We start from the raw sequence: 9747 nt of genomic DNA on the forward strand, positions 1-9747 counted from the left end.
GAGAATTTAATTTTCTCTGCCAGTTCCCTTTTCCCTTGTCGTTTGATGAGAATTTTCAAGGAAGTTGGTTTAATCGCTCTTCATTGAACTCAACTGGACAGCCAGAACGAGGTGCGTTTTTCAGGTCAAAATTTCCATTTTTGAATTTGGCATACTAATCACCAGCGGTTCTTTCAGCTATGGCACCCTCTCCATACACAGCACAAATGTTGCAAGCAGCTTTTGCAGCCTTAAAACCTTGATTAAAAGCAAAAAGATGGAGGTGTCAAAAATGCTTGTTTTTCTTAACTTGACATTCCATTTTAATGATCTGAAAATAAACAAAAATTAACTAAAATTCTTTAAAAAATAAAACAAACAAAATAAATTCAAAAATGATTCAAAAATAGAATTCTTGAAAAAATAAATTCAAAAATTTAAAAACGCAATAAATTCCAAGATTTAAAAAACAGAGGGAACTTAGTTGCCAACCCAATACATTAACAACTATTTACAATATGTTTACACACACACACATCTTTATCCTATACCTTTTAATTATTTTAGTCATCGGACTGTGGCTATCAAACAGCACCACCACCTTGAAGGGTTTTTAGTAGAGCATATAAAACCCTGTACTTTTTCTGTTTTTCTAAAGTCTGATATTTATTCTATCAGGCACTTTTACCAAACTGCTACAGGAACATAAACAAACCAACACTGGTCATCATGTGGTGGGGCAAGGACAAACATGGACAAAGAGACACGATTTAAATGGTAATGACATATTGAATATATGTATGTGTGTATGTATGTATGTATGTATGTATGTATGTATATATATATTCTTTTACTCTTTTATTTGCTTCAATCATTTGACTGTGGTCATACTGGAGTTCTGTCTTGAAGGGACTTTTTCAAAGCCTAGTGCTTATTTTATTGGTCTCTTTTGCCAAACCACTAAGTTATGGGGATGTAGATACACCAATGGCAGTTGTCAAATGGTGATGGGGGTGGGGGACAAACACAGATACAAACACACACACAGATATATATATATATGTATACATACATCATCATCATCATCATCATCATCATTTAACGTCCGCTTTCCATGCTAGCATGGGTTGGACGGTTCAACTGGGGTCTGGGGAGCCCGAAAGCTGCACCAGTCCAGTTAGATCTGGCAGTGTTTCTACAGCTGGATGCCCTTCCTAACGCCAACCACTCCGAGAGTGTAGTGGGTGATTTTATGTGCCACCGACACAGGTGCCAGACGAGGCTGGCAAATGGCCACGCTCGGATGGTGTTTTTATGTGCCACCGACACAGGTGCCAGACGAGGCTGGCAGACGGCCACGCTCGGATGGTGTTTTTATGTGCCACCGACACAGGTGCCAGATGAGGCTGGCAAACGGCCACGATCGGATGGTGCTTGTTACGTGCCACAGCACGGAGGCCAGTCGATGCGGTACTGGCTACGGCCACGTTCGGATGGTTTTATTGTGTGCCACGTGCCACCGGCACTGGTACCACAAGATACAAATTCCATTGATGTTCATCTATTTTGATTTGTTTTGATTTGATTTTCACTTGCCTCAACAGGTCTTCACAAGTGTCACAAGAAGGAAGGTATGCACAGGTGGACTGACTACGTCCCAGGTAGGGGCCATGGGTTATGGCCTGACTAGTCTTGCCGGGTCTTCGGATGGTGTTTTTATGTGCCACCGACACAGGTGCTAGATGAGGCTGGCGAACGGCCACGATCGGATGGTGTTTGTCATGTGCCCACCGCACTGACTACAGCACTGATGGATTTCTTGTGTGCCACAGGCACTGGTACCACAAGATACAATTCCATTGATGTTCATCTATTTTGTCTATTTTGATTTGATTTGATTTGATTTTCACTTGCCTCAACGGTCTTCACAAGTGTCACAAGAAGGAAGGTATGCACAGGTGGACTGACTAGTCTTGCCGGGTCTTCGGAAGGTGTTTTTATGTGCCACCGACACAGGTGCCAGACGAGGCTGGTGAACGGCCATGATCGGATGGTGTTTGTTACGTGCCCACAGCACGGAGGCCGGTTGATGCGGAACTGGCTACGGCCACGTTCGGATGGTTCTCATGTGTGCCACCGGCACTGGTACCACAAAGTGTGTGCCACCGGCACTGGTACCACAAAGATAGATTCCATTGATGTTCATCTATTTTGATTTGTTTTGATTTTGATTTTGATTTTCACTTGCCTCAACAGGTCTTCACAAGTGTCACAAGAAGGAAGGTATGCACAGGTGGACTGACTACGTCCCAGGTAGGGGCCATGGGTTATGGCCTGACTAGTCTTGCCGGGTCTTCGGATGGTGTTTTTATGTGCCACCGACACAGGTGCTAGATGAGGCTGGCGAACGGCCACGATCGGATGGTGTTTGTCATGTGCCCACAGCACGGAGGCCAGTCGATGCAGTACTGGCTACGGCCACTTTCGGATGGTTTTCTCTTGTGTGCCACCGGCACTGGTACCACAAAGATACAAATTCCATTGATGTTCATCTATTTTGATTTGTTTTGATTTTGATTTTGATTTTCACTTGCCTCAACAGGCCTTCACAAGTATCACAAGGAGGAAGGTATGCACAGGTGGACTGACTACGTCCCAGGTAGGGGCCATGGTTTATGGCCTGACTAGTCTTGCCGGGTCTTCGGATGGTGTTTTTATGTGCCACCGACACAGGTGCTAGATGAGGCTGGCGAACGGCCACGACCGGATGGTGTTTGTTATGTGCCCACAGCACGATGGCCAGTGATGCGGTACTGACTACGGCCATGTTCGGATGGATTCTTGTGTGCCACCGCACTGGTACCACAAGCGATACTGACTACTTTTTATGTGCCACCGACACAGGTGCTAGATGAGGCTGGCGAACGGCCACGACCGGATGGTGTTTGTTATGTGCCCACAGCACGATGGCCAGTGATGCGGTACTGACTACGGCCACGTTCGGATGGATTCTTGTGTGCCACCGGCACTGGTACCACAAGCGGTACTGACTACGGCCACGTTCGGATGGATTCTTGTGTGCCACCGGCACTGGTACCACAAAGATACAAATTCCATTGATGTTCATCTATTTTGATTTGTTTTGATTTTCACTTGCCTCAACAGGTCTTCACAAGTGTCACAAGAAGGAAGGTATGCACAGGTGGACTGACTACGTCCCAGGTAGGGCCCACGGGTTATGACCTGACTAGTCTTGCTGGGTCTTCGGATGGTGTTTTTATGTGCCACTATGTTCCCACAGCACGGAGGCCAGTCGATGCGGTACTGGCTACGGCCACGTTCGGATGGTTTTCTTGTGTGCCACAGGCACTGGTACCACAAAGATACAAATTCCATTGATGTTCATCTATTTTGATTGATTTTCACTTGCCTCAGCAGGTCTTCACAAGTGTCACAAGAAGGAAGGTATGCACAGGTGGATCGACTACGTCCCAGGTAGGGGCCACGGGATATGGCCTGACTAGTCCTGCCGGGTCCTCTCATGCACAGCACACTTCCATAGGACTCGGTCTTCAGTCATTTCCTTGGTGAGACCTAAAGTTCGAAGGTCGTGCTTCACCACCTCGTCCCAGGTTTTCCTGGGTCTACCTCTTCCACAGGTTCCCTCAACTGCTAGGGTGTAGCACTTTTGCACACAACTATCTTCAGCCATTTTCGTCACATGACCATACCAGCGCAGCCGTCTCTCTTGCACACCACAACTGACACTTCTTAGGTTCAACTTTTCTCTCAAAGTACTTACACTCTGACGATTATGAACACTGACATTACACATCCATCGGAGCATACTGGCTTCATTTCTTGCAAGCTTACGCATATCCTCAGCTGTCATGGCCCATGTTTCACTACCATGTAGCATGGCTGTACGTACACACGCATCATATAGTCTGCCTTTTACTCTTAGCGAGAGGCCTTTTGTCACCAGCAGGGGTAAGAGCTCTCTAAACTTTGCCCAGGCTATTCTTACTCTAGCAGTTACACTTTCAGCACACCCACCCCCGCTACTGACTTGGTCTCCTAGGTAGCGGAAGCTATCAACTACTTCTAGTTTGTCTCCCTGGAACGTGGTAGAAGTTGGTCTCTGCACATTTCCAGTGTTTATTTCTCTTGAGCATCTGCCACAGACAAAAACTATTTTCTTAGTTAGCCTTCCTTTGACATTGCTGCACCTCTTATGTGTCCATAGCTTACACTTGGTGCACCTTATAGAGTTTCTACCTACACCTTTTTTACAGATCGAGCAGGGCCATCTACCTGAAGTCGTTTGTGGTTGGTCCACCTTCCTACTTATTAGGACTTTGGTTTTGGCTAGGTTGATTCTAAGGCCCTTCGATTCTAATCCTTGTTTCCACACCTGAAACTTCTCCTCCAGTTCTGATAGTGACTCAGCAATTAGAGCAAGGTCATCAGCATATAGGAGCTCCCAGGGGCATCCTGTCTTAAATTCTTCCGTTATTGCCTGGAGGACTATGATAAATAGGAGGGGGCTGAGGACTGAACCTTGGTGGACCCCAACCTCTACCCGGAATTCTTCACTGTACTCGTTGCCAACCCTCACCTTACTAGCTGTGTCTCTGTACATGGCTCGCACAGCTCTCACTAACCATTCATCTATCCCTAGTTTCCTCATTGACCACCAGATAAGGGATCGGGGGACCCTGTCAAAGGCTTTCTCTAAGTCAACAAAAGCCAGGTACAAGGGCTTACCTTTGGCTAGGTATTTCTCCTGCAGCTGTCTTACCAGGAATATAGCATCAGTAGTACTTTTCCCTGGCACGAACCCAAACTGCATATCATCTAAGCTAACTCTCTCTCTAATTAACTGGGCTATAACCCTCTCCGTAACCTTCATTACCTGATCCAACAGCTTGATGCCCCTGTAGTTATTTGTATCTAGGGCATCGCCTTTACCTTTGTAGCAGTTGACTATTATGCTGCTACACCAGTCATTGGGTATGACTCCTTCGTGTATCACCTGGTTAACTATACGGGTGACTATGCTATAGCCGACACTACCAGATATTTTGAGCATCTCTGCAGTAATTCCTGATGGGCCTGGGGCTTTCCCTGTCTTCATGCTTCTAATTGCCTTAGCTACCACGGAACTATCAACTCGGATAGCTGGTCCCTCTGTTGGGTCAACATTCGGCAGACTCTCTTTATCCCATTCATTTTCCTCATTCAGCAACCTTTCATAGTGGCGTCTCCAAGCTTCTCTCTTTGCATCCTCATTTAGCGCAAGTGAGCCATCCTCCCTGCGAACACATTTCTCTCCTACCACATCTCGATTCTCTCTCACACACTGTCTTGCAACACGAAATACCTCAAGTCTTTCATCCTCACGGCGCAGGACATTGGCAAATTTTCTTTTATCTGCTTCCCCTCTGGCTAGATAGACCTGTCTCCTAGCTTCCCTTCTGGCAGTCTGATACACTTCCCTGCTACCACCGTTCTTCCAGGCCTTCCAAGCCTGTTTCTTTTGTCTAATAGCCCTATCAACAATATTGTTCCACCACCATGTTATTTTGGGTCTTAAGGGGACTTTGCACCAGCCACAGATCTGGTCAGCGGCTTTCAGCAGGTTGTCCCTCAGAAACGTCCAGTTGTCTTCTACCCCATATGTAGCTATACCCCCTTCCACTTCGTCAAAGGCTTCAAGTAACATATCTCTAAATCTCTGTCCATTCGCAGGGTCTTTAAGCTTCCAGACCCTTCTTCTCCAAGTTGGTCGTCTTCTAGTCGCCCTCTTAGTCCTGATCCTAAAGTCACTAACTACCAGTCTATGTTGTGGGGTGCATTCTTCGCCTGGGAACGTTTTGGCATTTATAAGCAGCCATCTTTCCCTTTTTCTGGCGAGGATGTAGTCGATTTGGCTAGTATGCCGGCCCGATCGGTAGGTGACCAGGTGGCTTGTTGGTTTCCTGAAGTTAGTGTTGCAGATCATAAGACTATTCGCATCACAGAACTCCAGCAGCCTGGTTCCCTCCTCGTTGCGGGAACCATAACCGTAGCCTCCATGCACGCCATGGAAGCCCCCAGCATGTCGTCCAACATGCCCATTGAAATCACCAGCCACAAAGAGAAGGTCCCTGTCGTTCGTCAATGAGGTGGTCTGCAGTAGGGTGTCATAGAAACTGTCTTTCTGTCCATCGGGTAGCCCTGGCTGAGGGCATAGGCCGATATAATGGTTGCTAATCTATTATGAAGCACTATTCTAATCTTAAGTATTCTGTCACTTACTCTGATTACCTCAATTACTCTATCTATCCATTTCTCAGCGATAAGTATACCACGCCACCAACCCCGTCAGTGTTCCCTGCCCAGAAAATCTTGTACCTGTGTTCCTTGCCTGTGAGGAACCTAGCAGATCCTCCTCTCCACCTTATTTCTTGCATACAACATACGTCAACACGTCTCCGTTCAAGCATCTCGACTATCTCGCCAGACCTACCTTTCAGTGTGCCAGCGTTGAGGGTGCCCACCCTGAGGGGGTGGAAGGTATTGACCCGAGAGGCCCAGGGACGGGGAGCAGTGCCGTCATGTACCTGAAAGGAAGAAGAAAACTCGCATATATATATATATATTTCCTGAGCGCCATACTAATACAATTGTTTGTTTGTATTCCACCTGCCTTCGTCTTTTGTTTATTTCCGTAAACCTGCCTTCGTCTTTTGTCTATTTTCATAAAGCTTCCCGTTATATATATATCATCATCGTTTAACGTCCGTTTTCCGCACTAGCATGGGTTGGATGGTTCGACCGGGGTCTGGGAAGCCAGGAGCTGCACCAGGCTCCAGTCTGATCTGGCAGTGTTTCTACAGCTGGATGCCCTTCCTAATGCCAACCACTCTGCGAGTGTAGTGGGTGCTTTTTACGTGCCACTGGCACAGGTGCCAGGGGAGTCTGGCATCGGCCACGATCGGTTGGTGCTTTTAATGTGCCACCGACACGGAAGCCAGCCAAGGGTCGAGCTGAAGCAATGGTAGAATATAAGTACCAGTTATGCACTGGGGTCGATGTAATTGATTAGTCCCCTCTGCCCCAAATTCCAGGTCTTGTGCTTATAACAGAAATGATAATTATTATAATCATTATTGTAAGGTGGTGAGCTGCATTTCACGAGTCTTTATGTTTTGAGTTTGAAATTCTGCAGAGGTCAACTTAGCCTTTCACCCTTTCGAGGTCAATAAATTAAGTACCATTGAAGCACTGGTCCTTCCCCACATACTTTCAGGCCTTGAGCCTATAATAGAAAAGATTATTATTATTATCATTATTATTAAGGTGACGAGTTGGTGGGATTGTTAGCACACTGGGCAAAATGCTTGATGGCATTTCGTCTGTCTTTAATGTTCTGAGTTCAAATTCTGCCAATGTCAGCTTTACCTTTCATCCTTTTGGGGTCAATAACTTAAGTACCAGTGAAACACTGGGGGTCAATGTAATCAACTAGTCCTCTCCCCACAAATTTCAGGCCTTGTACCTTTAGTAGAAAGGATTATTACTACTACTACTACTACTAGTATTATTATAATTGCCTTTGCACAGCTTATAACACTGGAGATGTACTACAGTGTTAGCTGTTCATTACCAGTGAACTAAGATAACACTTCTTATTTTTCGAGCACCTTCCAGAGTATTCGAGCAGTTCCAAGCAGTGCTGTTTTCTGCAAGTGCTCCACCCTTATTGTAGCTCCTATTTTATTATTATCATCATGATCATTAATATTATTATAATTATTATAATTATTATTATTATTATTATTATTATTATTATTATTATTATTATTATTATTATTATTTTTTTTTTTTTTTCCTTCTTTCTTCAAATTTTCTTCCGTTTCTCGCCAAGTGTTCTCCATACACCTAGGGCAGAGAAGCTCATTGTATGCTTTCCCAGATTACACATGCTAATTCACAGGTAAAATATGTATTTAAAAAATTAATAAATAAATAAATTCATGAATGAATGTTGTTTTCACAGCGATAATGCTCTTCTCAGTACATGAGCCATTCCAGTTAACACGATTTATTATTGTTGTTGTTGTTGTTATCATTGTTGTTGCTGGGCAGAACACAATTCTCAACAATCTCAATTTACAAATTCAGGTACCAGATCATCTGATATTCATTCTCAACAGGTAGGTAAACTGTACTTTGCCTGTGTATTTATCTGATCGTGATTGACCTACACGTGTTATCAACTGTATATCAATCCCATTGTCTGGTTATGTGTTTACAAAAGACAGAAAAATGTTATACACCTCCACTCAACTGATAATACAAAAAACAAAAAAGACCAGACATACATCATTACAGACACGTGAAGAGTAATATCAAATATTTTACAAAATGTGAAATCATGGTGACACACGTGTTTGTATTGTTATCTCTGATGATGAAACCACTTGAAACATTCTCTCTCTCTCTCTCTCACTCTCTCCCTCTCTCACTCTCTCTCTCTCTCTCTTTCTGTGTGTGTCTATGTTTGTGTGTGTGTGAAGTACACTAGTCTATCACAGATAACATTTCTGAAAGAAGTGGTACCAGTTCATTCAGACAGACCAAATAACAATAATAATAATAATGATAATAATAATAATAATAATAATAATAATAATAATAATAATAATGAAATAGAATAAGTACCAGGCTTCAAAAAGTTAGTCCTGGGGTCGATTTGGTTGACTAAAAATTCTTCAAGGCAGTACCCCAACATGGCCGCAGTCAAAAATGACCAAAACAAGTAAAAGATAAAAGTTATATGTATATGTAAATTTGTAGAAGTAGTAGTAGTAGTAGTAGTAGTAGTAGTAGTAGTAGTAGTAATAATAATAATGAAATTATTGTATACAGTGCTCAGGTGCACCACAACTTGTCAAAAGTGCATATAAAGCATATGCAGTAATGTACAAATAGGGATTTTCATACAAAAAAAGTACCATTTTGATGCAAATAATTTTTGGTGTTAACATGGTCCAATTTGAATTTCTTTTCTACAGAAGGAAGAGCAAGCCTTCTTCTATCATACTTTCAATTTTGGTCGACTTGCGCTACAGGGTCTCGGAGGAGATAATGTTAGTTGAAGGCTACCAAACCTACCATACACAGACAACTTCAGCTTTATATAGAGAGAGATGAGACAACTGGGCACAGCTGTTTGGATGCTGATGATTTGGCATGGCTGTTTGGATCTTCAACCTGTTCTGGTGAAAGCACTTTTTGGTGCTGGAGGCAAATACATGCACACACATGAAAAAAAATAGTATAACTGATCATTGCCAGAGCGGCTAACTGGCATTCGTGCCGGTGGCACGTAAAAAGCACCATTCGAGCATGATTGTCACCACTGTCGCCTTACTGGCACTTGTGCTGGTGTACAGGTGACACGTAAAAAAAAACATGATTTTTCCGTGACCGTTGCCAGTACTGTCTGACTGGCCCTCGTGCCGGTGGCACATAAAAGCACCCACTACACTCTCAGAGTGGTTGGCGTTAGGAAGGGCATCCAGCCGTAGAAACTCTGCTAAATCAAGATTGGAACCTGGTGCAGCCATCTGGTTCACCAGTCCTCAGTCAAATCATTCAACCCATGCTAGCATGGAAAGCGGACGTTAAACGATGATGATGATGATGATGATGACAACGACGATGACGATGACGACGACAACAACGATGATGATCATGACAACAGTAAAATGATGAAAG

Source organism: Octopus sinensis, linkage group LG18, assembly GCF_006345805.1.
Source record: "Octopus sinensis linkage group LG18, ASM634580v1, whole genome shotgun sequence".
NCBI classification, from domain to species: Eukaryota; Metazoa; Mollusca; class Cephalopoda; order Octopoda; family Octopodidae; genus Octopus; species Octopus sinensis.